Here is a 7,220-nt window from a genome sequence, read left to right on the forward strand (position 1 = left end):
ATGTTGGATAAAGAATAAGATGGAATGGTATTGGGTAGCTGGCATCTAGCAATCGCAGGAGCAGCATATCAGTAAAGTGTTGAAAGGAAAGACGGTGATATTTTGAGATAGAATGCTAGAATAGATGCGTCTTTGCGAGTGTGACTAACTGTTAAAACCCAAAGGCAAGTATCCCTATCATCACTTATTGTTCAAGTGATATTTATTTTAAATCTTTTCATACAAGTATTGCTTTCCCTATTCTCAGGTCAAAATAGATAATTTTTTTACATATCGCTGAATTAAAATGCTTATCATGCAAGTACCTTCTGTTATTCTATGTTCAGAATAGTAAATGTTTTACTTATCAAATTACTGGATTTATAAATATTTTGGATTTTGAGAAAGATGATTTTGTTGCGAGTATTCCTGCCCAAGTGAATGGGGGAATAAATTTATTTAGGATGTCGAATGATTCGGCTCCTTTTTCAATAAAAAGGTTTTTAAGATTGGAATGGTTACTGGTTACTGGGTACAACGTAGGTGATCGAGATATCAGTCCAGCTGTAATATCTTTGAAGGCTTGTTATGCCTTTTCTGGTGCCCTATAGGTACCGTATGGCTGTGGGATACGGGTAGTACCTATATTTACGGTATGGCTGCGGGATACCGGTGTTATTTCGCGACTGATCATCGGGAACAACATGAAATATTATTGGTTCCAATCTAAAATATGGTTTTCTAAATTGTTTGATAATCATAGAACAAATGATTTATCAACTGATTATGTTTTGGATTAAAAGTGAAATGCAGTTTTGATTCAGATTCTGATTTATGCTGATACTTACGTTGTTGTTAAATATCAAAGGTGGTGTTAGTATAGATGATTAATGTTGACTTCAGTATGGGTGTTGTGAGCATCAAAGTTCGTATTGATATCTAATTTGATATGACGGCAAAATAAGTATTAATTTGAAGAGTTCGGTTTTGAGTAAAGTTTATGATTCAATCCATAATCATTGTTTCTTGTTATTATTGTTTACGATATTTCCATAAACACTGTTTTACGAGTTTGATTCTCGTCAAGATTCAAAGCATTGTTGAAGCATTTCGCTCAAAAATATCAAAATGGTTTTGAATACAATTAAGGAATCAACTGTGGGGTTCCTCAACTAAAATTTTATGATTCGGCAATTATGATTTTAAATGTTCTGCTCTAATGTAGATGTCGGTTTTATATCAAAACGACCCTATATTCGCTATAATGAACTTGCTGAGCATTTCTTTCGCTCATACTTGCCTGTTTTCAAATTTAACCTCCAATGAGGATTAGCTTGCGTTGTTTAGCTGCAGAATTCGAGGAAGCAAAGAAGCAACTTTTGGAAGGTGATTGGTCCAGGGTTTACGGGCTAGTGTAAGTTCTTTGGTGTAAAGTTGTTTATAGTATATTATATTATAGTTGTGTATTTTATAGTTGGGCCTAGTATACTTCTTTTCGAAGTTATACTAGGGGGTTTAGCTTTGAGTTTGGAATTTGTTGAAAAGAGTTTTAAAAGAAAGTGAAAATTTATTGATGGAATTTGGGATTCTTGTTTCTAGAACTGTAACCTTAAAAGATCTTGGATTAGTTAGGGTCATAGATGCTAAATATCTTCCGCTGGCATTTATTTATTGATTAAACAGGTTAATTTGGATTGAGATCTTATAGTGATGACCAAATCCTCTGACCCCGGATTTGGGGGTGTTACATTCTTAATATCAGAGTTTACACATGCAGAACCTACTTTTGATTTATTCAAAGAGGGTTTCAGTTCATAGCAGTCATAATATAAACTGTGATACTCTTTACATGTGTAAATTGAATGCCAAACACTACCACAATGAAAACATGGATGCTGTGGTTTATATCTAACTGTTCCATTTCTAAACTCTGACTTAGGAAGAAAGGTATTTATCCCTTTATTCTTCCTGCAAGCAACAGCAAGATGATTAGCACTACCACAGTTAAAACAAACCTTTATAGGTGCATTAGAGATGGATTTATATTTGTTCTCCTTATTAACACCTTCCTTTCCATTCCGATTCTCTCTGGGCTATTTTTCCTTGTTTTTCATCTTAACATCCTTTAGCTTTTTCTTAAGTTATTTTTGAGTCATTAAACCAACATTTACTGATTTTGTATGAACAGGTTCACACTTATCAATTTTTAGATTTGACTTAGATGCTGATGTTTACCTTTTTTCATTGACTGACTTAACAGCATCAACACTTAAGTTAAACCTAATAGGTCTTAACTGAGACTGGTTCAGTTTTACCTTAATATCAGTATTTACTGGTTTAACATTCTCAATTTCCTTTTTATTTCTCTTATCATAATTAGTTTTATCAGCATATCCTAATCCTGATCCCCAACAGTCATTTTCTATTAAATCCTGAGTTATTTTTTCTGAACTAGTCCAAAGCTTAATCACTACTCATTCTTTAGCTAATTCCTTTTCTAGATAAGCATGTTTTTCTAAAAATTTATCTTTAACATACAAATCATCATCTCTTTCCTTTTAAGTTTCTAGTATGAAAATCAACTCAGATTCTAGGTAATCATTCTTTTTATTAAGATCTATTTTTTCACTCTTAATCCTAGCATTTTAAAGTGTTTGCTCCTTATAACTAACATACAGAGTTTTAAGAAATAATCTTTATTCACAAATATCCTTAATATCAAAAGCAAGTGTGGTTTGAGGTACTTTATATTCAGAATTGTTAGCCTCAGTTTCAGAATTTTACATGAGAGCATAGTTGACTTCATCATCTGATTCTGATGTATCATCCTAGTTCTTTTTCTTGGTGATTAAGGCTTGTTTCTTCTCAGCCCTTGGCTTTCTGCAGTCAGCTGCAAAGTGTCCTACTCCATCACGGTTATAGCACTTTTCCTTTGATTTGTTAAACTTTCCAAATCTTGACTCCTTCACATCAGAATTTCTTTTGTAATTCCTCTTATTAGAGTTTGAGGAACTAGAGCCTTTTCTGGAGAATCTCTTGTTATTGTTCATGAAGTTTTTGTAAACCATCTTCTTGAAGCTTTTAACCAACAGAGCTGCCATCTGCTCAATATCTTCATTGTTATCATGATGACTTTCAGTATTTCATTCACTATCAGAGTTTGATTCATCATCAGAGTTTGATGACTCAGTATCAGATTTTGAAATCATAGCCTTTCTTTTGGAGTATCTTTTTTCTCCTGGATTTCTCCTTTGGCTTCTCTTCAACCTTAAGAGCAACCTGTCTTGGTCCTTTTCTCTTACTCCTTTGGTCCATTTCTAATTCATGAGTCTTCAGCATACCATAGATATCATCTACAGATATATCATCTAATTCATAATTATCCATAATTGATGTGACCTTTAAGTCCCACTATTCTGGGAGTGCAAGAAAAAACTTCAAGTTAGAGCCTTCAAGATCATATTATTTGTCAACCAAAGACAAATCATTGATCAGCTTTTGAAATCTGTCATAGATTTCAGTCAAGGACTCATCAAATTTTGAACCAAAGTGTTCATACTCCTAAGTTTAGTCCTCATGTTCTTCTTAATAGCAGTGGTTTCTTGACACTTGACTTCCAGAGTATCCCAAATTTTTTTGGCAGTTTTACATCCAATAACTCTGTTAGACATAACACTGTCAAAACTGCTATGAAAAATATGTCTTACTTTTGCATCTTTCATAATAGATGAAAGATCTTCAAGAGAATAGTCCTTTTTTTCCTTATCAACCATCTTTTCTTCTTCGCCAGCAACAGCAACAGCTAGCTTCATTGGTCTAAGAGGACCATCATAAATCCTGCTCAGATATTCAGGATCTGTTGCTTCTAGACACATGGCCATCTTTACCTTCCATATTAGATATTCATGAATCTTCAGGATGGGAACCTTGATAGCCTCATATCTGCTCATATTATGACTAATAGGTTGATTGGCTAGCGGAGGAGGTGGGGGATTCTGTTGAGGTTCTTTATCTGCCATTATAAAATTGATTTTAGATCTTAAACTGTTTGTATATCAACAGAAAACTTTGATACCAATTGTTAGGTCCTTAATACAACTGTAGAGGTGGGGGTTAACACAGTTTATGCAGATAAATCAAATTAAGCACTCAACAGTATAAACAGTTTTGTATTGAATAATAAAAACTGGTTACAAACTAATCTCTCAAAGGATGAATGAGTATTCTTGAAAGCAGCTAGGTAACATAAAAGATATATCAATATGCGACACCTAAAGTGTTAACCTAATTTGTACTTATATACTGCACAACTACACAATCAAATGAGGATTCATATTCTATTACAATAAGGAATCATAAAACATATCCTTAATTTGATTGCTACTAGAAGTAAAGTCCTTCACCGACTTGAATTCTGCAAATTATTTCCATCTTTGATATCTCCTGACTTTCAACTGAAGTGACTAAATACTGATATTAATTATTGATCAGCAAATGTTGATGACATATGAAGATGACACTACTTTCTGCTAAACGCTGATATCAAATGTTGATAATAAACTCTGATAATTTATAAGCTGATATCATCAATTTCTTCTAACATTTTCAAAGGACAAGATATTCCGTTATGATGTAATAAAGGTAATATGTTTTATCAAACGCTTTTCAAAAATATTATTTTGAGTAATAAATATTACTTATTATTAAATATTATTTAATCAATGAATACTATTTTGAATATTCGATTAAAAAGAAATTTATTCAAGGTATACTATTTAATAATATTTATTAATTAGTAAAATATTTATTCAAGGTTATATATGATTTAAAAATCATAAAGCCTATTTTAAAATATTTTCTGAATTCTAGAAAATCGTTCAAGTACTTTCAAAACCTTCGAAAAATATTATTTCGATTTCTATCAAATAGTTTGATGATATTATAAAAAAACTCCCTCTTAAATATCTATTTGTTGACAACGGTCAATTCACATTATTATAATACTTTCTTCAAAATTCTCAAAATTACGTGTATTATCGATATGAACCTATCAACAAGCATTATGTTTGGGGAACAAATATAAGTTCCAACTATATGATAAGAATCTCAAAGTACTATGAGGGGTAGACTTTAGTACCACAAGTACAGGGTGGAGTACTGGTATGCCACACGTAAACATGTGAAGTATGCGGACCTGAGAGAGATGGACGCATAATATGTACCTGAGGGGAATGGACACATTAAAATGCCTGAATGTGGTCAAGGTGATAATACACAATTAAGGGAATTGTACTTCTTCATGTAGAGAACAATATATTTTACTGCTATACCACTACGCCATAGATGACCTATAGCAACACCCAAAAAATGTTACAACAAGCCAAAAAAATGTTACCATAGCCACCCAAAAGACCTAAGGTAACATAAAATTTAAGTTGCTTTTTTTCGAGTTACCTTTGGCCTCTAAGGTAACATTTTATTTGCCCTGTTGCAACATGGACTTTTGTGTTACAATAGACATCAAAGGTAACATCAATGTATGTCTACAGTATCACACTATGTATTTTACCTTTGCACATTGAATTTGTAAAAAAAAATTGGGGTCCACTTGTATTATATTAATTTGACAGGATTTGTTTGTAAATTGAACACATATACCATTAACATGTTTTACGTAAAAAATAGTACTACATGAAATTCTGAACAATCCCAAAATATCATTACATACCACAAAATGTATTACATCCAAACAACTCAAACATTCAAACCATCACATGTCTAAAACTACGACAACAACAATTATTTTAACAAAACAAAATAGTTCAGGTTCTTTACAAAACATTAGAAAAAAAAGATAAACTTAATAAAATAGTAACACTAGAAACTCTTCACATTCTCCTCAACTTCAGACGCAAGTGTTTGGTCCACTTTTTGTTAAGTGTCCTCCTTTACCAGCATGTCCCTAACTGCAGGATACCCCAAAGATAACAATGCACAAATTAGTTAGACAACACTTCTGATAAATCAGGATATACAATAAAAAGTTATTAAGCACTTCTGATAGATTCTTTAGGCAGACAAACAGTAAACCGCATTCATTAGAGTGCAAAAGCACTGTAGAATTTACAAAATAAATATAATGTACGTACAAAACACAGTTAAAATATCAGAGGGGCGGGAATGATATAACCGAAATAGCTAAAGCCTTATACAATGTATTTCTAAAGAAATATTTGCATAATGTTCTGCGCTTTAATTTTTTTTTTTATCTTACAGTTGCAGCATATGACATTTTTTCTTATTGATAAAAGCAATATGAGAAATATGAGATATAACAAGTAAAATATAAAAGAAACATACCAGTAATTGGCGATTTAACACAACTTCCTCACTCACTGATGAGTAAAGTCAGCTCATTAATGTAGCATCCTATTTAGCCATTGCAGGAAACAAATCAGTGAATGTAAATCCTAAGTAAAAGAGTGCACTGGAATCAATTAAAGACCATACATTTCTCCATGATATGCATTTCGGAGGGAACCCCATGCCAAGATTTCCACTATACATTCGTACCATCAGCATTGCTAATTCGTTTGCTTCAGTCCCAGAATTTACAAAATAAACAACCTACAAATCCCAAATATCATCAGTGAACAATCCTCAAATTTCATATCCACAAAGATGTAGAACTTAATTGACACAACTTACAACTTTCCCTCAAATAAGATACTAGGTAAGAGATTTATCATTACACGTTAATAGTCCGCTTATCAGTATCCTAATTTTTGTTTAACAAACCTCATATAATATACTCTATGTCCAATGTTTAACAAACCTGTTGGAAACAAAAGGGACCACTCCAAACTTAAGACCAGAAGCAGCTTGCACAAACAAAGATAACCCAAACATAGTGAGTATAAAACCCCAGAGTAAGCCAACTCTTCCAAACGCAATATATAATCTTGGTCCCCCAATGGCAATAGTTACCGAAATACAGATCAAAAGAATCACGGTTCATATACAAAAACGTATTAAAGATCTGAAAAAATATAAAAACAACAGTTACAAAAGCAGAGTATAAGATTGAGAGAGACAGAGGGGAGAGAGAGAGAGAGAGAGAGAGAGAGAGAGAGAGAGAGAGAGAGTACCTGATTGTGAAATTGACGAGAGAGAGAGGAGAGGGATTTTGAGAGAGAGAGAGAGAGAGTAAAGAAATTCTAGGGTTTTCCAAACTCCTCGGA

The 7,220-nt window shown here is 32.7% G+C and overlaps 1 long non-coding RNA gene across 1 annotated transcript; it reads right to left on the reverse strand.

The window, feature by feature from the left end:
• Positions 1-6,336: 6,336 nt before the first annotated feature.
• LOC141677561 (uncharacterized) lies at positions 6,337-7,220 on the reverse strand. Its single transcript, XR_012557464.1, has 4 exons — positions 7,128-7,220; positions 6,815-7,018; positions 6,490-6,606; positions 6,337-6,408 (listed from the first exon to the last, which is right to left on the reverse strand). It is a non-coding gene; the product is annotated as an uncharacterized LOC141677561 (long non-coding RNA).

Source organism: Apium graveolens, chromosome 8 (genome assembly GCF_009905375.1).
Source record: "Apium graveolens cultivar Ventura chromosome 8, ASM990537v1, whole genome shotgun sequence".
Classification (NCBI taxonomy): Eukaryota; Viridiplantae; Streptophyta; class Magnoliopsida; order Apiales; family Apiaceae; genus Apium; species Apium graveolens.